The sequence below is a fragment of the Ranitomeya imitator genome, chromosome 1, assembly GCF_032444005.1.
Source record: "Ranitomeya imitator isolate aRanImi1 chromosome 1, aRanImi1.pri, whole genome shotgun sequence".
Classification (NCBI taxonomy): Eukaryota; Metazoa; Chordata; class Amphibia; order Anura; family Dendrobatidae; genus Ranitomeya; species Ranitomeya imitator.
The window spans coordinates 729,415,693-729,441,955 of record NC_091282.1 but is presented as its reverse complement, the minus strand read 5'-3'; positions in this window follow the sequence as shown (position 1 = coordinate 729,441,955).

Here is a 26,263-nt window from a genome sequence, read left to right as displayed (position 1 = left end):
TGCAGCATGGGACGCCGTTGTTCATACTATGCGTATCCAGCCTGTAGGGTGAACTCTCCATCTAACGAGGGACCTCAAGCGTGTCCCGTAAAGGTGAACGGTCGAGCAGTAACGGCACTGTTAGACTCGGGGAGCCTAGTGACCCTGGTGAGGGCCACTTTTCCTCTCCACCTGCTCCCAGGAAAGAAGGTCGGAGTGCGGTGCATACATGGTGATGCAAAGGACTACCCTATGGCCAGGGTGGACATTGAAACGGCATGTGGCACTGAGTCCCACATAGTCGGCGTAGTTCAGGACTTGTTGCACCCTATAATTATTGGCCGAGATTTCTGTTTGTTTTGGGATTTGTGGGGAAAAGGTTCTGAGCTCCCTGGCAGGGAACCAGTGAACCCTGGAAGGGTATCGCTACACCCAGAGGCAGACAGCTTTCCTTTTTGTGTTCTGGTTGGGGATGAGGAGGAAGTATCCCCTACATCTGACATTTTGGAGTTAGAAGTTACCGGTGAAAATTTTGGGACTGCCCAACATAGGGACCCCACTCTGAGGGAAGCCTTTAATAATGTCACAGTTATTGACGGGGTGGTACAGGAGCCGGGGGCAGACACAAGATTTCCCCATTTTCTGTTGAGGGGGGAGTTGTTGTACCGGGTCACGAAAATAAGGGAGGAGTTGGTAGAGCAGTTGATAGTGCCGGGTCCGTATAGACGGAAAGTGTTGGACATGGCCCATTCACATATCTTGGGTGGACACCTGGGGGTGGAAAAAACGCAGGAACGGGTTGTGCAGAGGTTCTATTGGCCTGGGTGTCACCGGGAAATAGTGAACTATTGCAGGTCCTGCCCTACATGTCAGCTAACTGCTCCCACTCCTCATTTCCGGAACCCCCTTGTGCCACTGCCCATTATTGACGTACCGTTCGAGAGAATTGCCATGGACTTGGTCGGTCCCTTAGTTAAATCAGCTCGGGGCCATCAGTATATATTAGTCATCCTGGACTATGCCACACGCTATCCTGAGGCAATTCCCTTGAGAAATTCTCCCTCAAAAAGCATAGCCCGCGAGTTGGTCCATGTCTTTTCCCGGACAGGTCTGCCAAAGGAGATCCTGACTGACCAGGGTACACCTTTCATGAGCAAGGTGATGAGGGAGTTGTGCAAAGCCCTGAAGATCTCCCAGTTGAGGACCTCGGTGTACCATCCCCAGTCAGATGGCCTTGTTGAGAGGTTTAACAAGACACTAAAGAGCATGCTGAGAAAAGCTATAGAGAAAGACGGTAGAGACTGGGATTGTCTCTTACCCTATCTGATGTTTTCCATTCGTGAAGTTCCACAGGCCTCCACAGGGTTCTCACCGTTTGAGCTTCTATATGGCCGACATCCACGAGGACTCCTGGATATAGCCAAGGAAACCTGGGAGGCCGAAGTCACGCCCCACAGAAGCGTCATTGAGCATGTGGCCCTGATGCAGCAGAGGATTGCAAAGGTGATGCCTATCGTGAAAGAACACCTTCTCCAAGCACAAGAAGCTCAAGCCAGGGTCTACAACCGGTCTGCAAGAGTGAGGCAGTTCAATCCGGGAGACCGAGTTCTTGTGTTAGTTCCGACGGTGGAAAGCAAGTTCTTGGCCAAATGGCAAGGGCCATATGAGGTTGTCGAGAAACTTGGTGAGGTAAATTATAAAATTCACCAACCAGGAAGACGGAAACCATTCCAAGTATACCATGTCAACCTCATCAAGCCATGGCAAGATAGAGAGCCGACAGTAACTCTGTCATTGTTAAGCAACCCAGAAGGTGAGGTTGGAGCGGTTACTATAGCAGAGACGCTATCAAAGACCCAGAAACAGCAGTGCCGGGAGTTACTCCAGAAAAACAGGGACCTGTTTTCAGAATTGCCAGGATACACGAAGGTCATAGAGCACGAGGTCCTAACAGAGCCACATGTGCGGGTGAATGTGAAACCTTATCGTATTCCTGAGGCTCATCGAGAAGTTATCTCCAAGGAAGTGGAGCGTATGTTGAGGCTTGGAGTCATTGAGGAATCCAAGAGCGGTTGGTCGAGCCCAATTGTCCTGGTCCCAAAACCTGATGGAGAGTGGAGGTTTTGCAACGACTATCGGAAGTTGAATGAGGTCTCCAAGTTCGACGCTTATCCCATGCCCCGTATTGATGAGCTCATCGAAAGGCTTGGGCACGCCAGATATATATCCACCTTGGATTTGACAAAGGGGTATTGGCAGATCCCCATGGCACAGGAAGCCAAGGAGAAGACAGCCTTTTCGACACCTGATGGATGCTTCCAGTATGCCCGGATGCCGTTTGGCCTACAGGGAGCTCCGGCGACCTTCCAGAGGGCTATGGATAGAGTCCTTGCACCCCATAAGGCCTACGCTGCTGCGTACCTAGATGATATCGTCATCTTTAGCCCGACTGGGAGAGTCATCTGGAGAATGTCCAAGCGGTATTTGATGCTATAAGAGAGGCCGGATTTACGATAAACCCGAAGAAGTGTGCCTTGGGTAAAGAAGAAGCTAAGTACCTTGGATACATAGTGGGTCATGGAGAAATAAAACCCCAAATCAGTAAAGTGGAGGCAATTCAAACATGGCCAAAACCAGTTTCCAAGAAGCAAGTTAAAGCCTTCCTGGGAATCGTGGGATATTACAGGAGGTTCATCCCAAACTTCGCCACGATGGCTGCGCCTCTGACTGACCTGCTAAAAGGGACAAAACCAGTAATGGTTAAGTGGTCCGAAGAAACAGTCAGCTTTCCAAGAAATGAAAAACGCTTTGTGTAAGCAACCCGTTCTGATGGCCCCAAACTTCAAGAAAGAGTTTATTCTTCAGACAGATGCCTCAGATGTTGGGGTAGGAGCAGTCCTTTCCCAAGAACTACATGGGGAGGAGCATCCTGTTCTCTATCTGAGTAGGAAGCTGTCCTCATCTGAAAAGAACTACTCAGTCGTTGAGAAGGAGTGCTTGGCCATAAAATGGGCAGTGGACACATTACGGTACTATCTGCTGGGACGTAAATTTAGACTGGTATCTGACCATGCCCCACTTAGGTGGATGAGGGAAACGAAAGGGAGAAATGCCAGAGTCACCCGTTGGTTCTTAGCCCTGCAGGACTTCAGTTTCCATGTGGAACATAGGGCCGGAAAGCTGCATGGTAATGCGGATGCCCTATCAAGAATCTCTTGTTTAGTGGGGGAAAGTGCCAAGCCCCACGGCTTTAGGCAGAGGGGGGAGGTATGTAGCATGGCTAAAGGGTGTGTAGTCGATGGGAGGTATGTGCCACATAAGTGCCTTGTTACTGTATGGTAGCCCAGGGGTATTTCTGTCTTGCACATAACCATGTATATACAGTATATGTGTTTCAGGACCTGTGGTAATGTCAGACCACATGGCTAATCATGTGATGGGTTACTGGGTGTGGTTAGCTCTATTTAAGACTGGCTAATGCTTTACACAGCAGATATGTGTGGAGGTGAAACCCTCCTGAGTGTGTTACGGCTTCAGGACTGAGCCGGAAGAACTGGACACTTGTTTTTCTTTGCCTGAACCAAAGGCTATTTTGTTTTCTGTTGTTTTGCCACATGGTTTATGAAGCAATAAACCCAGTGAACTTTAAAGGAACACGTCTCCTGAGTGTCAGCCGTCGCAGCTGAGTGAGTGAAACCCCTACAATATATATATATATACAGTACAGACCAAAAGTTTGGACACACCTTCTCATTTAAAGATTTCTCTGTATTTTCATGACTATGAAAATTGTACATTCACACTGAAGGCATCAAGACTATGAATTAACACAAGTATAATTATATACCATATTTTCCGGCATATAAGATGACTTTTTAACCCCTAAAAATTATCCCAAAAGTCGGGGGTCGTCTTATACGCCGGGTACGGGTGCACGGAGCGTTCCTGGATGGTTCCCAGGGTCTGGAGGAGAGGAGACTCTCCTTCAGGCCCTGGGATCCATATTCATGTAAAAAATAAAAAATAAAAATAAAAAATATGGATATGCTTACCCCTCCGACGGACCATGGCTCTCAGCGGTGCAAGCGTCTGCCTCCGTACCTAAGAATGCAGTGAGTGAAGGACCTTCGATGACGTCGCGGTCACATGAGCAGTCGCGTGAGCGGTCGCGTGTCCGCGATGTCATCGCAGGTCCTACGCTCAATGCATTCTTAGGAACTCCCGTCTGTCTGTCCTTCTGTCACGGTTATTCGTTCGCTGATTGGTCTCGGCAGCTGCCTGTCATGGCTGCCGCGACCAATCAGTCCCTCCCCTACTCCCCTGCACTCAATGCCCGGCGCCCGCTCCATAATCCCCTCCACTCACCGCTCACACAGGGTTAATGGCAGCGGTAACGGCCCGTGGTGTAACGCACTCCGTTACCGCTGCTATTAACCCTGTGTGTCCCCAACTATTTACTATTGATGCTGCCTGTGCAGCATCAATAGTAAAAATATGTCATGCTAAAAATAATTTTTAAAAAAACCTGCTATACTCACCCTCTGCCGCCTTTACCGCTCCTCGCCACGCTCCCAGGACCGCTTCATTGCAAGCGGCAGCTTCCGCTCCCAGCGCTGGTGTGCGACAAGGACACAGTCATGTGACCGCGACGTCATGGTCATGTGACCGCTACGTCATCATAGGTCCTGCTGACACCAGCGCTGGGAGCGCAAGCTGACGCTTCCAATGGAGCGGTCCCAGGAGTATGGCGAGGAGCGGTAAAGGCAGCAGATGGTAAGTATAGCAGGACTTCCAACGGGCCTTCGGAAGGTGAGTATATGTTTATTTTTTTTAAGTTTCTATACTACGTGGCTCTGTGCTGGGCAATATACTATGTGGCTCTGCTCTATACTATGTGGCTGGACAATATACTACGTGACTGGGCAATACTGTATACTATGTGACAGGGCAACATACCATACTACGTGGCTCTGCTATATACGACGTGGCTGGGCAATATACTACGTGCCTGGGCAATATACTAAGTCACTGGGCAATATACTACGTGACTGGGCAATATACTACGTGACTGGGCAATATACTACGTGGCTGGGCAATATACTACGTCGCTGGGCAATATACTACGTAGCTGGGCAATATACTATGTGGCTGGGCAATATACTACGTCGCTGGGCAATATACTACATAGCTGGGCAATATACTACGTAGCTGGGCAATATACTACGTGGCTGGGCAATATACTACGTCACTGGGCAATATATTACGTGGCTGTGCAATATACTACGTGGCTGGGCAATATACTACGTCGTTCTACGTGGACATGCATATTCTAGAATACCCGATGGGTTAGAATCAGGCCACCATCTAGTTTTGAATAATCCCCAACAGTGTCACCAGCAAAGTACCCCCACACCTTCTCCTCCATGCCTCACGGTGTGAACCAGTCATGTAGAGTCCATCCGTTCACCTTTTCTGCGTCTCACAAAGACACGCTGGTTGGAACCAAAGATTTCAAATTTGGACTCAGCAGAACAAAGCACAGATTTCCACTGATCTAATGTCCATTCCTTGTGTTCTTTAGCCCAAAAAAGTCTCTTCTGCTTGTTGCCTGTCCTTAGCAGTGGTTTCCTAGCAGCTATTTTACCATGAAGGCCTGCTGCACAAAGTCTCCTCTTAAGGCCGGAGTCACACTAGACCGTAATGCGGCCAAGTGCAATGCGATAAAAAAATCGCATAGCACTCGGCTCAATGTTAATCAATGGGGCAGCTCCTATTATCCGTTGTTTTCTCGGCCGAATTCAGGATCCGATTGAAATTGCAACATGCGGTCGATTTCTCGACCGAGAATCGCAAATGAAAGTCTATGGGACTGAGAAAAAAATCGGATTACACACGGACCATCAGTGTGACTTGCGAGAAATACACACCGGTGTTCTATAGAAAAAACGGCAATTCAGCGCAGTGTACAGTAAAATTACACTGACATGTTTGAATAGAACAAATAAAATTAATGTCTACACATAGTATAGGTATATATATATATGTCAGTGAGACACACACATATATATATATATATATATATATATATATATATTGTAGGGGTTTCACTCACTCAGGTGCGATGGCTGACACTTAGGAGGCAGGTTCCAACAAAAGTTCAAAGGTTTATTGCTCCAAAAACCAGTTAGCATAAACAGAAAACAAATAGCCTTTAGCTCAGGCAAAGGAAAAAACAAGTGTCCATTCCTTCAAGCTCAGTCCTGGAGCCTTAACACACTCTGGAGGCTAGCACCTCCACACATATCCACTGTGTTAAGCATTAGGCTTTCTTTTATATGTCTAACCACACCCAGAACCCATCACATGACCAGACATGTGGTTGTGACATCACCACAGGTCCTGAAACACATATAGGTAGCTATGGTTACATCACAGCGGCAAGCCATCTATGTGACACATATCTCCCGTCGATTAGACAGCCTTTAGCCACGCTACATACCTCCCCCCTCTGCCTAAAGCCGTGGGGCTTGGCACTTTCCCCCACTAGACAAGGGATTCTTGACAGGGCATCAGCATTACCGTGCAGCTTTCCGGCCCTATGTTCCACATGGAAACAGAAGTCCTGCAGGGCTAAGAACCAACGGGTGACCCTAGCATTTCTACCCTTCGTTTCCCTCATCCACCTAAGTGGGGCATGGTCGGATATCAGTCTAAATTTACGTCCCAGCAGATAGTACCGTAATGTGTCCACCGCCCACTTTATGGCCAAGCACTCCTTCTCTACGACTGAGTAGTTCTTTTCAGATGAGGACAGCTTCCTACTCAGATAGAGAACAGGATGCTCCTCCCTGTGTAGTTCTTGGGAAAGGACTGCTCCTACCCCAACATCTGAGGCATCTGTCTGAAGAATAAACTCTTTCTTGAAGTTTGGGGCCATCAGAACGGGTTGCTTACACAGAGCCTCTTTCATCTCTTGGAAGGCTAATTCTGTTTCTTCGGACCATTTAATCATTACTGATTTTGTCCCTTTTAGCAGATCAGTCAGAGGCGCAGCCATCGTGGTGAAGTTTGGGATGAACCTCCTGTAATATCCCACGATTCCCAGGAAGGCTTTAACTTGCTTTTTGGAAACTGGTTTTGGCCATGTTTGAATTGCCTTGACTTTACTGATTTGGGGTTTTATTTCTCCATGACCCACTATATATCCAAGGTACTTAGCTTCTTCTTTACCCAAGACACACTTCTTCGGGTTTATTGTAAACCCCGCCTCTCTTATAGCATCAAACACCGCTTGGACCTTTTCCAGATGACTCTCCCAGTCCGGGCTAAAGATGACGATATCATCCAGGTACGCAGCAGCGTATGCCTTGTGGGGTGCAAGGATTCTATCCATAGCCCTTTGGAAGGTGGCCGGAGCTCCCTGTAGGCCAAATGGCATCCGGACATACTGGAAGCATCCATCTGGTGTAGAAAACGCAGTCTTCTCCTTGGCTTCCTGTGCCATGGGGATCTGCCAATACCCCTTCGTCAAATCCAAGGTGGTTATGTACCTTGGGGGCCCAAGCCTTTCGATGAGCTCATCAACGCGGGGCATGGGATATGCGTCGAACTTGGAGACCTCATTCAACTTCCTATAGTCGTTGCAAAATCTCCACTCCCCATCAGGTTTTGGGACCAGGACAATTGGGCTCGACCAACCGCTCTTGGATTCCTCAATGACTCCAAGCTTCAACATACGCTCCACTTCCTTGGAGACTACTTCTCGACGGGCCTCAGGAATTCTATAGGGCTTCACGTTCACGCGCACATGTGGCTCTGTCAGGACCTCATGCTCTATGACCTTCGTGTACCCAGGCAACTCAGAAAACAGGTCCCTGTTTTTCTGTAGTAACTCCCGGCATTGCTGTTTCTGGGTCTTTGATAGCGTCTCCGCTATAGTAACCGCTCCAACCTCACCTTCTGGGTTGCTTAACAACAATGGAGTTACTGTCGGCTCTCTATCTTGCCACGGCTTGATGAGGTTGACATGGTATACTTGGAATGGTTTCCGTCTTCCTGGTTGGTGAATTTTATAATTTACTTCACCAAGTTTCTCGACAACCTCATACGGCCCTTGCCATTTGGCCAAGAACTTGCTTTCCACCGTCGGAACTAACACAAGAACTCGGTCTCCCGGATTGAACTGCCTCACTCTTGCAGACCGGTTGTAGACTCTGGCCTGAGCTTCTTGTGCCTGGAGGAGGTTTTCTTTCACGATAGGCATCACCTTTGCAATCCTCTGCTGCATCAGGGCCACATGCTCAATGACGCTTCTGTGGGGCGTGACTTCGGCCTCCCAGGTTTCCTTGGCTATATCCAGGAGTCCTCGCGGATGTCGGCCATATAGAAGCTCAAACGGTGAGAACCCTGTGGAGGCCTGTGGAACTTCACGAATGGAAAACATCAGATAGGGTAAGAGACTATCCCAGTCTCTACCGTCTTTCTCTATAGCTTTTCTCAGCATGCTCTTCAGTGTCTTGTTAAATCTCTCAACAAGGCCATCTGACTGGGGATGGTACACCGAGGTCCTCAACTGGGAGATTTTCAGGGCTTTGCATAATTTCCTCATCACCTTGCTCATGGAAGGTGTCCCCTGGTCAGTCAGGATCTCCTTCGGCAGACCTGTCCGGGAAAAGACATGGACCAACTCGCGAGCTATACTCTTTGAGGAAGAATTTCTCAAGGGAATTGCCTCAGGATAGCGATAGCGTGTGGCATAGTCCAGGATGACTAATATATACTGATGGCCCTGGGCTGATTTAACTAAGGGACCGACCAAGTCCATGGCAATTCTCTCGAATGGCACCTCAATAATGGGCAGTGGCACAAGGGGGTTCCGGAAATGAGGAGTGGGAGCAGTTAGCTGACATGTAGGGCAGGACCTGCAATAGTTCACTATTTCCCGGTGACACCCAGGCCAATAGAACCTCTGCACAACCCGTTCCTGCGTTTTTTCCACCCCTAGGTGTCCACCCAAGATGTGTGAATGGGCCATGTCCAACACCTTCCGTCTATATGGACCCGGCACTACCAACTGCTCTACCAACTCCTCCCTTATTTTCGTGACCCGGTACAACAACTCCCCACTCATTAGAAAATGGGGAAATCTTGTGTCCGTCCCTGGCTCTTGTACCACCCCGTCAATAACTGTGACATTATTAAAGGCTTCCCTCAGAGTGGGGTCCCTATGTTGGGCAGGCCCAAAATTTTCACCAGTCACCTCTAACTCCAGAATGTCAGATGCAGGGGACACTTCCTCCTCATCCCCAACCAGAACACAAAAAGGAAACCTGTCTGACTCTGGGTGTGGCGACACCCTTCCAGGGTTCATTGGTTCCCTACTCTTGCTAGGGAGCTCAGAACCTTTTCCCCACAAATCCCAAAACAAACAGAAATCCCGGCCAATAATTATAGGGTGCAACAACATAGTAACATAGTTAGTAAGGCCGAAAAAAGACATTTGTCCATCCAGTTCAGCCTATATTCCATCATAATAAATCCCCAGATCTACGTCCTTCTACAGAACCTAATTGTATGATACAATATTGTTCTGCTCCAGGAAGACATCCAGGCTTCTCTTGAACCCCTCGACTGAGTTCGCCATCACCACCTCCTCAGGCAAGCAATTCCAGATTCTCACTACCCTAACAGTAAAGAATCCTCTTCTATGTTGGTGGAAAAACCTTCTCTCCTCCAGACGCAAAGAATGCCCCCTTGTGCCCGTCACCTTCCTTGGTATAAACAGATCCTCAGCGAGATATTTGTATTGTCCCCTTATATACTTATACATGGTTATTAGATCGCCCCTCAGTCGTCTTTTTTCTAGACTAAATAATCCTAATTTCACTAATCTATCTGGGTATTGTAGTTCTCCCATCCCCTTTATTAATTTTGTTGCCCTCCTTTGTACTCTCTCTAGTTCCATTATATCCTTCCTGAGCACCGGTGCCCAAAACTGGACACAGTACTCCATGTGCGGTCTAACTAGGGATTTGTACAGAGGCAGTATAATGCTCTCATCATGTGTATCCAGACCTCTTTTAATGCACCCCATGATCCTGTTTGCCTTGGCAGCTGCTGCCTGGCACTGGCTGCTCCAGGTAAGTTTATCATTAACTAGGATCCCCAAGTCCTTCTCCCTGTCAGATTTACCCAGTGGTTTCCCATTCAGTGTGTAATGGTGATATTGATTCCTTCTTCCCATGTGTATAACCTTACATTTATCATTGTTAAACCTCATCTGCCACCTTTCAGCCCAAGTTTCCAACTTATCCAGATCCATCTGTAGCAGAATGGCAGACGCGGTACTGAATAAGGAACGCGTCTCTGACTGGGGAGCACACAGAGAGAGCTGCACGTAAAGGTTGTCAGTGCCAGTTCCCCCCTAGCATCACTCCCCCCTTTAGTGATGCACTAATTGGAAGACCCCCAGCCGGCCAGTGGGCACTAGAGGGGAGGGGTCCTACGGCCACTCCTACAGGGGTTAAATCCAGGTGTCCGGCCGGGAACTTTCTCTTTCACTCCCGGCAGGACACCTGGAAGCTTTTGAACTGTGACCGACCTGTTCAACCCACCTAGGACTGTGTGTGTTTCATTACGGGATTGATGGGAGGGGGAAGGCACTGGTTACGACACCCAGGTCTCCACAGTCTACTATCTTCTCTTGTATTAACTGCTTTACATAGTATTGTATCATCTGCAAATATCGATATTTTACTGTGTAAACCTTCTACCAGATCATTAATGAATATGTTGAAGAGAACAGGTCCCAATACTGACCCCTGCGGTACCCCACTGGTCACAGCGACCCAGTTAGAGACTATACCATTTATAACCACCCTCTGCTTTCTATCACTAAGCCAGTTACTAACCCATTTACACACATTTTCCCCCAGGCCAAGCATTCTCATTTTGTGTACCAACCTCTTGTGTGGCACGGTATCAAACGCTTTGGAAAAATCGAGATATACCACGTCCAATGACTCACCGTGGTCCAGCCTATAGCTTACCTCTTCATAAAAACTGATTAGATTGGTTTGACAGGAGCGATTTCTCATAAACCCATGCTGATATGGAGTTAAACAGTTATTCTCATTGAGATAATCCAGAATAACATCCCTCAGAAACCCTTCAAATATTTTACCAACAATAGAGGTTAGACTTACTGGCCTATAATTTCCAGGTTCACTTTTAGAGCCCTTTTTGAATATTGGCACCACATTTGCTATGCGCCAGTCCTGCGGAACAGACCCCGTCGCTATAGAGTCCCTAAAAATAAGAAATAATGGTTTATCTATTACATTACTTAGTTCTCTTAGTACTCGTGGGTGTATGCCATCCGGACCCGGAGATTTATCTATTTTAATCTTATTTAGCCGGTTTCGCACCTCTTCTTGGGTTAGATTGGTGACCCTTAATATAGGGTTTTCATTGTTTCTTGGGATTTCACCTAGCATTTCATTTTCCACCGTGAATACCGTGGAGAAGAAGGTGTTTAATATGTTAGCTTTTTCCTCGTCATCTACAACCATTCTTTCCTCACTATTTTTTAAGGGGCCTACATTTTCAGTTTTTATTCTTTTACTATTGATATAGTTGAAGAACAGTTTGGGATTAGTTTTACTCTCCTTAGCAATGTGCTTCTCTGTTTCCTTTTTGGCAGCTTTAATTAGTTTTTTAGATACAGTATTTTTCTCCCTATAGTTTTTTAGAGCTTCAATGGTGCCATCCTGCTTTAGTAGTGCAAATGCTTTCTTTTTACTGTTAATTGCCTGTCTTACTTCTTTGTTTAGCCACATTGGGTTTTTCCTATTTCTAGTCCTTTTATTCCCACAAGGTATAAACCGCTTACACTGCCTATTTAGGATGTTCTTAAACATTTCCCATTTATTATCTGTATTCTTATTTCTGAGGATATTGTCCCAGTCTACCAGATTAAGGGCATCTCTAAGCTGGTCAAACTTTGCCTTCCTAAAGTCCTGCATGACGCCAACTATGTGGGACTCAGTGCCACATGCCGTTTCAATGTCCACCCTGGCCATAGGGTAGTCCTTTGCATCACCATGTATGCACCGCACTCCGACCTTCTTTTCCGGGAGCAGGTGGAGAGTGGACCCTCACCAGGGTCACTAGGCTCCCCGAGTCTAACAGTGCCGTTACTGCTCGACCGTTCACCTTTACGGGACACGCTTGAGGTCCCTCGTTGGGTGGAGAGTTCACACCGCAGGCTGGATATGCATAGTATGAACAACGGTGTCCCATGCTGCAGTCCATCTGCTCAGTGGTCTGGGAACAATGGGCAGCTATATGGCCTGGCACGTGGCACCTCCAACAAATAACATCACCCGTAGGGACCTTGGGCACCACCTCCCCCACCCTTTGTGACCTTGGATGCGTCACCCCTTTTTGGGACTCAGCTCCCTTCTGGGACCCCCAGTACGCCATGGGTTGCCTCCCGGAGGAGCCTTCCAACCCTTGGTATCTCTCAACCAGTCCGATCAGCTCGTCGGCATTCTGGGGATCACCCTGGGCAACCCAAGTCTGTATGGACCTCGGGAGGGAATGCACAAACCGATCCATCATCACCCGTTCCACCATCTGTGCAGGTATACATGACTCTGGCTGCAGCCATTTCTGGACCAGGTGCAACAGATCAAACATTTGAGAGCGAGGCGGTTTGTCCTGGTGATAGCCCCAGGAGTGAACTCGCTGTGCCCTGACAGTCAGTGTCACCCCCAAACGTGCGAGAATCTCGACTTTCAATTTGTGATACTCTTTGGCATCCTGCAAGGTCAAATCATAGTACACCTTCTGGGGTTCTCCTGTCAGGTATGGCGCCAGTACCTCTGCCCACTGCTCTGGCGGGAGTTTTTCACTCTCAGCGACCCTCTCAAACACCGTCAGGAAGGCCTCAACATCATCCCCAGGGGTCATTTTCTGCAATGCGCGTCTTACCGTCTTCCAGACGAGGGTGTCATCAGCCAGACCTGGAGTTGGGGCGCAGCACCACAAGTCTAGGTAGCTACGTTCCCCTGCTTCCCATTCATTCCACAGATTTTACAGGCAGGGGCGGCTGCATTAGCAGACTCCTGCTTGTAAAATTATTTAACCCCTTCTGATGGATTTACAGCGTGGGACATGACTGAATGACGGAAGGTATGGAATATTGTTGTTTTTTTATTTTAACTTTGTTTCAGGTGACAAAGGTCTTCAATTGGATTGAGCATTTAATAAACTATTACAACACCCTGTGTCTTTATTTCATTAAAATAATTTTTTTCTAATGTGTGTGTATTATTAACCCTTTATTACTATAGGATTAATAATTGATAGGTGTCTTATTGACGCCTCTCCATTATTAACCTGGCTTAATGTCACCTTACAATAGCAAGGTGACATTAACCCTTTATTACCCCATATCCCACCACTACACGGGAGTGGGAAGAGAGTGGCCAAGTGCCAGAATAGGCGCATCTTACAGATGTGCCTTTTCTGGGGTGGCTGGGGGCAGATGTTTTTAGCCATGGGGGGGGGGCTATAAACATGGTCCCTCTCTAGGCTATTAATATCTGCCCTCAGTCACTGGCTTTACCACTCTGGCGGAGAAAATTGCGCCGGAACCCACACCAGTTTTTTCCGCGATTTAACCCTTTATTTTAACAGCTAGAGCCCCCAAATTTTACACACATACACTTCCAACATTACTAGTGAGGGATATGTAAAAAATATGGGATATGAAAATGGTTTACTGTATGTAAACCATGTCTCATATCATGTCGGGTTTGGAAAGGAGATAGCAAAAGCCGACAATTGAATTACCGGCTTTTCTGTTATCTAGCGCTGTATGAAATATAAATATATGTATATATATATATATATATATATATATATATGTGTGTCTCACTGACATATATATATATATATATATCTTTAGACTGTATATATGTTTTTAATAATTTTTGAGGCCATGGATCCATTCTATGTCCGTTTTGCAAGCCTGTGAGAAAATCTCGCCGTACGGATGCCATACGGATGTCACACGGATAATTTGATGCGAGGAAATCGCATCCTCGCACTGCATACGGATCACTGTTTTGTAAACATTTGTGCGATTCTCGTCCGTGTAAAACGGACTGTATTTTTATACGTTGTGTGTGTCCCTGGCCTTACAGTTGTTGTAGAGGTGTGTCTGCTGCTAGAACTCTGTATGGCATTGACCTTGTCTCTAATCTGAGCTGCTGTTAACCTGCGATTTCTAAGGCTGGTGACTCGGATAAACTTATCCTCAGAAGCAGAGGTGACTCTTGGTCTTCCTTTCCTGGGCGGTCCTCATGTGAGCCAGTTTCTTTGTAGCGCTTGATGATTTTTGCAACTGCACTTGGGGACACTTTCAAAGTTTTCCCAATTTTTCGGACTGACTGACCTTCATTTCTTTAAGTAATGATGGCCACTCGTTTTTCTTTACTTAGCTGCTTTTTTCTTGCCATAATACAAATTCTAACAGTCTATTCAGTAGGACTATCTGCTGTGTATCCACCAAACTTTTGCACAACACAACTGATGGTCCCAACCCCATTTATAAGGCAAGAAATCCCACTTATTAAACCTGACAGGGCACAGCTGTGACGTGAAAACCATTTCCGGTGACTACCTCTTGAAGCTCATCAAGAGAATGCCAAGAGTGTGTAAAGCAGTCATGAAAGCAAAAGGTGGCTACTTAGAAGAACCTAGAATATAAGACATAATTTCAGTTGTTTCACACTTTTTTGTTAAGTATATAATTCCACACGCGTTAATTCATAGTTTTGATGCCTTCAGTGTGAATATACAATTTTCATAGTCATGAAAATACAGAAAAATCTTTAAATGAGATGTGTCCAAACTTTTGGTCTGTACTGTATATGGAGCGCCCCCAGACGCAGGGCCGCGGGTTACTCGGTACCGGTCCTCTCCTTCTCAGTATTGGGGCTGTCACGGTGGCTGGACCCGGTCCGTGACCCTGCTAAGGGGCGTCCAATAAAAGAGATGATGCAAGTCAGCTAGGGTTTCGTGACGCCACCTGTGGTATTCGGTCAGGGTGACCGACGCTGCTTGGGGTCCGCTGGGGTGATGTAATGGCAGCTAGATGGTATGCCTTCCCACAGGTGAAGTATGTCCCCATGGCTTCCCAGTAGTGTAAGTGGCGATGGTGTGAGGCGCAGTCAATAACGAGGACACAGGGTTGCAGTCTCTTTACCTTTTACTGAAGGCTTCGGGATCCTCAATCCAGAGCACTGTCAACAGGGCTGTCTGAGACCGGCCGGTCCGAAGGCACATCCAGAGTTCCCTTTGCAGGTGGAAATCAGTGCCTACCACTAGTGTCTGTGTGTTGTAGTTCTTCCCTGCTGAGCATTCGGGATAGTCCTCACAACTTCTGTTCTCGTTCTTTCTAGTTCTCTCTCTCTTCGTCCCCCAAGTTTGTTATGGCTAGGACGCACCCGTTTGACGGGAAGGCTCGGAGCTATTCTGGGACCCTAGAGACGCCCCTCTCCACGCTTGCCCCCTATGTCTGCTTAGGTGATGTATGGTAGACAGCCAACCTATAATTAACTGTCCTGCGGTATTTGAAGTAAGGCATAAAGTCAGTTACTTCCTCGGTGTTCTGGTCACCGGCTACGCGCCTCAGTAGGATGTTGCCGTTCTCGGGGCACGACTCCTACTGGCTCTCCTTTGTGCTTGATCTTGTTTTGTCACTGTCCACAATATCCTTCGCTTCGTGTCCTTTCTTTAGATGCCGCCACAAGGTAGTGCAGGCGAGGCTCTGTAACGATCTGTCCTTGTCGCTAAGTCTCTGCCAGGTTCCCACGCCTGACAGGGACCCCTCTGAAGTCTCCCCCGCAACACCCCCTGCCACGGGATGTTGCCTGGGCAAAACCCAGTCAGCTTCTGCCTAACTTCCTATCCAACCCCCAGTTTTACCAAAGTGTGTGGAGTGGCCTAATAAATAGAACCTTTTGCTCCCCCTAGTGGCCGGAGTGTGAAGTGTAATGTGTGCTTGTGATACCTGGTCAGGTGAACTCCTTTAGTGCCATCAGACGTACCATCACTCCCCTTAGTGGCAGAGCGACCCCACTGCAACGACCAGGTCTCTCGGGCGCTGCATATATATAGACTTTATATGTGTTTTCACCAATATTTGAGCACCTGGATCCATTATATGTCCATTTTGTAAGCCAGCGAGAAAATCTCGCCGTACGGATGCCATACGGATGACACACGGATACTTTTTGGAGAAAAAAACGCATCCTGGAATTGAATATGGATCACTGTTCAGAAACTTTTCTGCGTATCTCGGCCGTTAAATACGGATTACATTTTTATACGTTAGGTTTTACACCGGCCTAAGTATAATATCCAGCTCAGGAGAGGAAGGCCACACCGCGGTTTGCACAGATTGCAAAAATACAAAGAAAAAAAAAACATAAAAATTGAGCTTGGATTAAGTTGGTATACATGCAGCACATAAACGCAAGTTCACATCGGCCATAAAGCATATAAAACCTACAAGAAATATGTACTATATGTACAGTACTACTTAGCCATACGGAGAGACTGGAGGGACGGAGTGCTATTTGCCTCCTGGAGCGCAGAATTTCCTAGAATACTTTGTGGCCTCTATACAGAGCCCCTAAGTGGTAGAAGAGCAGAATCCCCCCTCAAGTGACCCCATTTTGGAAATTTTAAACCTTTGGGAATTTATCTACAGGTGTAGTGATGATTTTGACTCCATGGGTGTTTTCAAGAAACAGGCAGCAGTGGATGTTATAGAACCAAAAACACATGGGCTACTTGCACAGTGAACAAGTCGGTAGAAACCTGTTCACACCACCAAGAAACATGAAGACACAAAAAGAGCACAGCGAGGTCAAAAATACTCTGTTGTAAAGAAGTCACAGTAAATAAGCAAGTGCTAGTCAAAAAATGAAAAAAATACAGGGTATTTAGTTAATACTTTTTTTTGCAAAAATATGTATATTAAGCTGCTCCACCAATCGCCAAGGTATACCCATAATAGAGCAGTCCTATCTAATGTATATAATCACTATCTGATGTATTTAACCCCTTTCTGCCATCGGACTTACTATTCCGTCTATGTGGGGTGGACCCTAATTCCCAAGGACGGAATTGTATGTCCAGCGCTATCGGCCGTGCTATCGCAGCTGACATCCGGCGCTATGTGCCAGGAGCGGTCACGGACCGCCCCCGGCACATTAACCCGCGGCATGTTTGATCGCGGTGTGCCGGCAGTATAGGGAAGCGTTGCGCAGGGAGGGGGCTCCCTGCGTGCTTCCTTGAGTCCCCCGCAGCAACGCGATGTGATCACGTTGCTGCGAGGGTCTCCCCCTCCCTGTAGCAGGCCCGGATCCAAGATGGCCACGGCATACGGGTCCTGCAGGGCGGGAGGTGGCTTACCAAGTGCCTGCTCAGAGCAGGCGCTTGGCAAGCCTGCACTGCTCTCAGACAGATCGGTGATCTGACAGAGTGCTGTGCAAACTGTCAGATCAACAATCTGTGATGTCCCCCCTGGGACAAAGTAAAAAAGTAAAAAAAAAACGAGGCGAAAAACAACACTTTATTATCATACTGCCGAACAAAAAGTGGAATAACACGTAGTCAAAAAGACAGATATAAATAACCATGGTACCGCTGAAAGCTTCATCTTGTCCCGCAAAAAACGAGCCACCATACAGCATTATCAGCAAAAAAATAAAAAAGTTATAGTCCTCAGAATAAAGCTATGCAAAAATAATTATTTTTTCTATAAAATAGTTCTTATCGTATAAAAGCGCCAAAACATAAACAAATGATATAAATGAGGTATTGCTGTAATCGTACTGACCTGAAGAATAAAACTGCTTCATCAATTTTACCAAACGCGGAACGGTATAAACGCCTCCCCCAAAAGAAATTCATGAATAGCTGGTTTTTGGTAATTCTGCCTCACAAAAATCGGAATAAAAAGCGATCCAAAAATGTCACGTGCCCGAAAATGTTACCAATAAAAACGTCAACTCGTCTTGCAAAGAACAAGACCTCACATGACTCTGTGGACTCAAATATGGAAAAATTATATCTCTCAAAATGTGGTAACGCCAAAAATATTTTTTGCAATAAAAAGCGTCTTTCAGTGTGTGACGGCTGCCAATCATAAAAATCCGCTAAAGAACCCGCTATAAAAGTAAATCAAACCCCCCTTCATCACCCTCTTAGTTAGGGAAAAATAAAAAAATTAAAAAAATGTATTTATTTTCATTTTCCCATTAGGGTTAGGGCTAGGGTTAGGGCTAGGGTTAGGGCTAGGGTTAGGGTTAGGGCTAGGGTTAGAGTTAGGGCTAGGGTTAGGGTTAGGGCTAGGGTTAGGGCTAGAGTTAGGGTTAGGGCTAGGGTTAGGGTTGGGGCTAGGGTTAAGGCTACAGTTAGGGTTGGGGCTAAAGTTAGGGTTAGGGTTTGGATTACATTTACGGTTGGGAATAGGGTTGGGATTAGGGTTAGGGGTGTGTCTGGGTTAGAGGTGTGGTTAGGGTTACCGTTGGGATTAGGGTTAGGGGTGTGTTTGGATTAGGGTTTCAGCTATAATTGCGGGGTTTCCACTGTTTAGGCACATCAGGGGCTCTCCAAACGCGACATGGCGTCCGATCTCAATTCCAGCCAATTCTGCGTTGAAAAAGTAAAACAGTGCTCCTTCCCTTCCGAGCTCTCCCATGTGCCCAAACAGGAGTTTACCCCAACATATGGGGTATCGTTGTACTCAGGACAAATTGGACAACAACTTTTGGGGTCCAATTTCTCCTGTTACCCTCGGAAAAATACAAAACTGGGGGCTAAAAAATAATTTTTGTGGGAAAAAAAAAGATTTTTTTATTTTCACGGCTCTGCGTTATAAACTGTAGTGAAACACTTGGGGGCTCAAAGTTCTCACAACACATCTAGATAAGTTCCTTGGATGGTCTAGTTTCCAATATGGGGTCACTTGTGGGGGGTTTCTACTGTTTAGGTACATTAGGCTCTCTGCAAACGCAATGTGACGCCTGCAGACCATTCCATCTAAGTCTGCATTCCAAATGGCGCTCCTTCCCTTCCGAGCCCTCCCATGTGCATCACCATATTTTGAGAGCTATAGTTTTTCCACATTTCGGCCCACAGTCCTGTTATGGCTATTTGTGGGACGAGTTGACATTTTTATTAGTACCATTTTTGTGCACATGACATTCTTTGATCGCTTTCTATTCAGATTTTTGGGAGACAAAATGAAGAAAACCCAGCAATTCAGAAATTGCTTTTTGTTGTTTTGTTTTTTACACCGTTCCGTGTGTGGTAAAATTGGTAAGGCAGCTTTATTTTCCAGGTCAGTACGATTACAGCGATACCCAATTTATGTAATTTTTTATGTATTGGCGCTTTTACACAATAAGAACTATTTTGTAGAAAAAAATATTGCTTTTGCATCGTTTTATTCTGAGAGTTATAATTTTTTAATTTTTCTGCTAATGGACCAGCTTGTTTTTTGCGGGACAAGAAGAAGTTTTCAGCGGTACCATTTTTATTTACATCCTTCTTTTTGATCGTGGTTTATTGCACTTTTTGCTTGGCAGTATGATGATAAAGCTTTGTTTTTTTACTCTTTTTTTACTGTGTTCACTGAAGGGGTTAAGTAGTGGGACAATTTTATAAAGTGGGTCATTATGGACACGGCGATACCAAATATGTGTACTTTTATTGTTTTTTTTTTAATTTACATAAATAAATGAATTTATTGGAAAAATATTTGTTTCTTTTTTAAAAATATTTTTACACTTTCTAATATTTGTTTTAACTTTTTTACATTGTCCCAGGATGGGACATCACTGTATTATGTTCTGCAATGCATCTGCACTGCAGGGCATTAGACCAGCATCTGACAGGCAGGGAAGGAGGTGTCTCAGGTCCTGCTCTGAGAAGGCACTGAGAAGCCACCTTCCCTGAAGAACCTCGTAGCATCTTGCGGCTGGGGTCTACATGGAGACCATGAGGACAACGCGATCGTGAGCCCAGTCCCTGCGCGATGCATCAGAGGGGTTAAAGGCCCGCGATCAGTGCTAGCACTGATCATGGGCGTTGCTGTGGGGTGTCAGCTGTCACATATAGGTGACACCTGCACCCCATCTCCGCGGCGCGAGGCCGCGCGATCGGTGTGCCGTATCTGTACTGCTCTTTGCGGGAACACAACTCCCACAGAGCAGTACATGAACGGCGCATGTCGGGAAAGGGTTAATGTCTAAACTGCTGGCTACAAAAGTGAGTAAACCCCTGAGGGAAAATGGCCAAATTGTGCCCAATTAGCTATTTCCCCTCCCCGGTGTCATGTGACTCATTAGTGTTACAAGGTCTCAGGTGTGAATGGGGAGCAGGAGTGTAATATCTGGTGTTATCGCTCTCATGCTCTCATACTGGTCACTGGAAGTTCAACATGGCACCTCATGGCAAAGAACTCTCTAAGGAACTGAAAAAAATAATTGTTGCTCTACACAAAGATGGGTGAGGCTATGAGAAGATTTCTAACACCCCAGCACTGAGCTGCAGCACGTTGACCAGGACCATACAGAGAGGTTCAACTCAGAACTGGCCACGCCATGGTCGACCACAGAAGTTGGGTGCATGTGCTCAGCGTCATATCTGGAGGTTGTCTCTTCACAACAGACGTATGATTGCTGGAGTGGTCCGCCTGTCAGTGCTCTGACCATACGCCGCACCCTGCATCAAATTGTTCTGCATGGCGTCATCTCAGAAGGAAGCCTCTTCTAAAGATGATGCACAAGAAAGCCCACAACACAGTTTGCTAAAGACAAGCAGGCTAAGGACATGGATTACTGGAACCATATCCTGTCCTGAACGTGACAGCATGTATTTCTATGCAGCTATCGATCTCGGGTCAGGAAAGCCGCCGGCCAGTCCAAGCATTGAGATGCGATCGGCTTCTGTGTTATATGGCCATCCGATTGCGCCCTTATAATGATATCTTCTTCGTATAATTCTAGCTTTGCTGTGAGCATATTGAATTGTCAGAATGCAGTTACACACTATGTAAGATGGTATCATATTCTCCAATAGCAATAACGTCATTTAAAGTTGCATACAGTTAGGGCCAGAAATGTTTGGACAGTGACACAATTTTCGCGAGTTGGGCTCTGCATGCCACCACATTGGATTTGAAATGAAACCTCTACAACAGAATTCAAGTGCAGATTGTAACGTTTAATTTGAAGGGTTGAACAAAAATATCTGATAGAAAATGTAGGAATTGTACACATTTCTTTACAAACACTCCACATTTTAGGAGGTCAAAAGTAATTGGACAAATAAACATAACCCAAACAAAATATTTTTATTTTCAATATTTTGTTGCAAATCCTTTGGAGGCAATCACTGCTTTAAGTCTGGAACCCATGGACATCACCAAACGCTGGGTTTCCTCCTTCTTAATGCTTTGCCAGGCCTTTACAGCCGCAGCCTTCAGGTCTTGCTTGTTTGTGGGTCTTTCCGTCTTAAGTCTGGATTTGAGCAAGTGAAATGCATGCTCAATTGGGTTTAGATCTGGAGATTGACTTGGCCATTGCAGAATGTGCCACTTTTTGGCACTCATGAACTCCTGGGTAGCTTTGGATGTATGCTTGGGGTCATTGTCCATCTGTACTATGAAGCGCCGTCCAATCAACTTTGCAGCATTTGGCTGAATCTGGGCTGAAAGTATATCCCGGTACACTTCAGAATTCATCCGGCTACTCTTGTCTGCTCTTATGTCATCAATAAACACAAGTGACCCAGTGCCATTGAAAGCCATGCATGCCCATGCCATCACGTTGCCTCCACCATGTTTTACAGAGGATGTGGTGTGCCTTGGATCATGTGCCGTTCCCTTTCTTCTCCAAACTTTTTTCTTCCCATCTTTCTGGTACAGGTTGATCTTTGTCTCATCTGTCCATAGAATACTTTTCCAGAACTGAGCTGGCTTCTTGAGGTGTTTTTCTGCAAATTTAACTCTGGCCTGTCTATTTTTGGTATTGATGAATGGTTTGCATCTAGATGTGAACCCTTTGTATTTACTGTCATGGAGTCTTCTCTTTACTGTTGACTTAGAGACAGATACACCTACTTCACTGAGAGTGTTCTGGACTTCAGTTGATGTTGTGAACGGGTTCTTCTTCACCAAATTAAGTATGTGGCGATCATCCACCACTGTTGTCATCCGTGGACGCCCAGGCCTTTTTGAGTTCCCAAGCTCACCAGTCAATTCCTTTTTTCTCAGAATGTACCCAACTGTTGATTTTGCTACTCCAAGCATGTCTGCTATCTCTCTGATGGATTTTTTCAGCCTCAGGATGTTCTGCTTCACCTCAATTGAGAGTTCCTTTGACCGCATGTTGTCTGCTCACAGCAACAGCTTCCAAATGCAAAACCACACACCTGGAATCCACCCCTGACCTTTTAACTACTTCATTGATTACAGGTTAACGAGGGAGACGCCTTCAGAGTTAATTGCAGCCCTTAGAGTCCATTGTCCAATTACTTTTGGTCCCTTGAAAAAGAGGACGCTATGCATTACAGAGCTATGATTCCTAAACCCTTTCTCCGATTTGGATGTGGAAACTATCATATTGCAGCTGGGAGTGTGCACTTTCAGCCCATATTATATATATAATTGTATTTCTGAACATGTTTTTGTAAACAGCTAAAATAACAAAACTTGTGTCACTGTCCAAATATTTCTGGCCCTAATTGTATGTGCAGATGTAATGCCAAACATGCATAGCCTATATTTATGCCCTAAAAGTAAGTGTGGGTTACATAGATTTCTCTACTGTCCAACAGAAGACCGAAATTAATAAATGTAACATGATGCAGACTAATACTATTATAGCACGATTATTAGCAGTATTACACACATGAGGCCACTAGAGGGCAGAAAATAGTTTGGCTGAGTTTTCCAAAGAGAACATCCATAACTTAGGGGATATAGTCAGACCACCAACATAGCCTACTAGGAACATACATTAATTTTAAATGTACTATATATATATATATATATATATATATATATATATATATATATATATATATATATATATATATATATATATATATATATATATACAGTCATGGCCAAAAGTATTGACACCCTTGCAATTATGTCAGATAATACTCAGTTTCTTCCTGTAAATGATTGCAATCACAAATTCTTTGTTATTATTATCTTCATTTAATTTGTCTTAAATGAAAAAAAACACAAAAGAGAATGAAGCAAAAAGCAAAACATTGATCATTTCACACAAAACTCCAAAAATGGGCCAGACAAAAGTATTGGCACCCTCAGCCTAATACTTGGTTGCACAACCTTTAGCTAAAATAACTGCGACCAACCGCTTCCGGTAACCATCAATGAGTTTCTTACAATGCTCTGCTGGAATTTTAGACCATTCTTCTTTGGCAAACTGCTCCAGGTCCCTGATATTTGAAGGGTGCCTTCTACAAACTGCCATTTTTAGATCTCTCCACAGGTGTTCTATTGGATTTAGGTCTGGACTCATTGCTGGCCACCTTAGAAGTCTCCAGTGCTTTCTCTCAAACTATTTTCTAGTGCTTTTTGAAGTGTGTTTTGGGTCATTGTCCTGCTGGAAGACCCATGACCTCTGAGGGAGACCCAGCTTTCTCACACTGGGCCCTACATTATGCTGCAAAATTTGTTAGTAGTCTTCAGACTTCATAATGCCATGCACACAGTCAAGCAGTCCAGTGCCAGAGGCAGCAAAGCAACCCCAAAACATCAGGGAACCTCCGCCATTCTCCTGTAAACTCTATGTTGATGCCCTAGCCCAAAAAGCTCTACTTTTGTCTCATCTGACCAGAGAACATTCTTCCAAAACGTTTTAGGCTTTTTCAGCTAAGTTTTGGCAAACTCCAGCCTGGCTTTTTTATGTCTCGGGGTAAGAAGTGGGGTCTTCCTGGGTCTCCTACCATACAGTCCCTTTTCATTCAGATGCCAACGGATAGTACGGGTTGACACTTTGTACCCTCGGACTGCAAGGCAGCTTGAACTTGTTTGCATGTTAGTCGAGGTTCTTTATCCAACATCCGCACAAAATTGCATTGAAATCTCTTGTCAATTTTTCTTTTCCGTCAGCATCTAGGGAGGTTAGCCACAGTGCCATGGGCTTTAGGCTATGTGCTCACGTTCAGGATTTCTTGCAGAAAATTCCTGAGAATTCCGGACATTTTCTGCAAGACATCCGCAAGAAAACCGCATGCGATTTTTCCGCGGTTTTGACGCGTTTTTGCCGCGGTTTTTTCCGGACACTTCCCAATGCATTTTGGAGTGGGAAATCCGCAAAAAAAACGGAAAATTAATGAACATGCTGCATTTTTTGCCGCGATGCGTTTTTTTCGCGGAAAAAAGCGCATACTGTGCACAAAACATGCGGAATTCATTCTAAATGATGGGATGCTTATTGTATGCAGTTTTTTTGCAGTTTTATAGCGTTTTTATCGGGAAAAACTGTGAAAAAACCGCGAAAAAACCGCAACGTGTGCACACAGCCTAAAACTTCTTGATGACACTGCGCACGGTAGACACAGGAACATTCAGGTCTTTGGAGATGGACTTGTAGCCTTGAGTTTGCTCATGCTTCCTCACAATTTGGTTTCTTAGGTCATCAGACAGTTCTTTTGTCTTCTTTCTTTTCTCCATGCTCAATGTGGTACACACAAGGACACAGGACAGAGGTTGAGTCAACTTTAATCCATGTCAACTGGCTGCAAGTGTGATTTAGTTATTGCCAACACCTGTTAGGTGCCACAGGTAAGTTACAGGTGCTGTTAATTACACAAATTAGAGAAGCATCACATGATTTTTTGAACAGTGCCAATACTTTTGTCCACCCCCTTTTTTATGTTTGGTGTGGAATTATATCCAATTTGGCTTTGTTTTTTCATTTAAGGCAAATTAAATGAAGTTAATAATACCAAATAATTTATGTTTGCAATCATTATCAGGAAGAAAATGAGTATTATCTGACAGAATTGCAGGGGTGTGAATACTTTTGGCCATGACTATATGTATATAGATATATATAGATATATATATATATATCTATATACATATATAGATATATATATATATATATATATATATATATATATATATATATTCTGACATATCACTTTTGCAGTGTAAGAGTCTAGTTTATTCACCCAAACGTTGCATTGAATTGAAGCATTGCATGAGTAAACGTAATATGCTTAAAAGGACCTTTCACAAATTCAAAAGTGACCAATTTTCCCCTTTTTTTTAATTTCCCAATTATTCTGTTAGGACATATGCGATTTGCACACTTAGTCATGTACCCACGAGCCGCTCTCCCTAATGCTCTCAATATTCAGTAAAAAACAGAGAAGCAGAAGAGAAGCTCATTGTCACAGGACCATAATTATGAAAATCGCATGTGAGTGAAGTGTCCATGTGACGACTACTGGAACCTGCAGAGCTGAATCCTGACATCGCAGCTTCTGAATTCTCACAACGCATGCACTGCACACTACTAGGATTCTCCCTTGCCAGTGGACGGTCATGTCAGCACAAGCATGTGATTTGTATACTTCTGACCACATTCCGACTAGACGTGCCCGACCTTGCTCAGTTCATTTTTATTGAGTGAGGCCACACATGTCTAGTCAGCATGTGACTGTATGTATGTAAATCCCCAGCACGAGAGAATCCTTATAGATGACGTCGCCTCTGGCGTCGTTCTTCTTTTCTTCATCTTGTCCAGGCCCCATGATGAGTTTTGTCATCCACAGCCGTCTCTGCAGACTTCCATCTTCTCCGCTCTTTTGCAGAAAATCTCCACATGATGCCCTTAAAGATACAAGTGTCATTATAATGCTCCTGAATAAAAAATTGCCCCTCACTATATTGTCTGCACAAAATATAACCCCACACTGTCCCTCTTATGGTACATGCTCTGTTGTGAATTTTGTTGTCGAACTCCCTCCTGTGGTCATGAATGGTACTTCGGCGAGTTCTGTCCATGGACTCCCTCTGGTGGCTGTGAGTGAAGCTGCTGCTTCTGAGGTTCCTTACACAGGTGACGTGGTTTATCCTTTGGTTGGCTGCTCTATTTAACTCCACTCAGATCGTTACTCCATGCCAGCTGTCAATGTTCCTGCATTGGTTCAG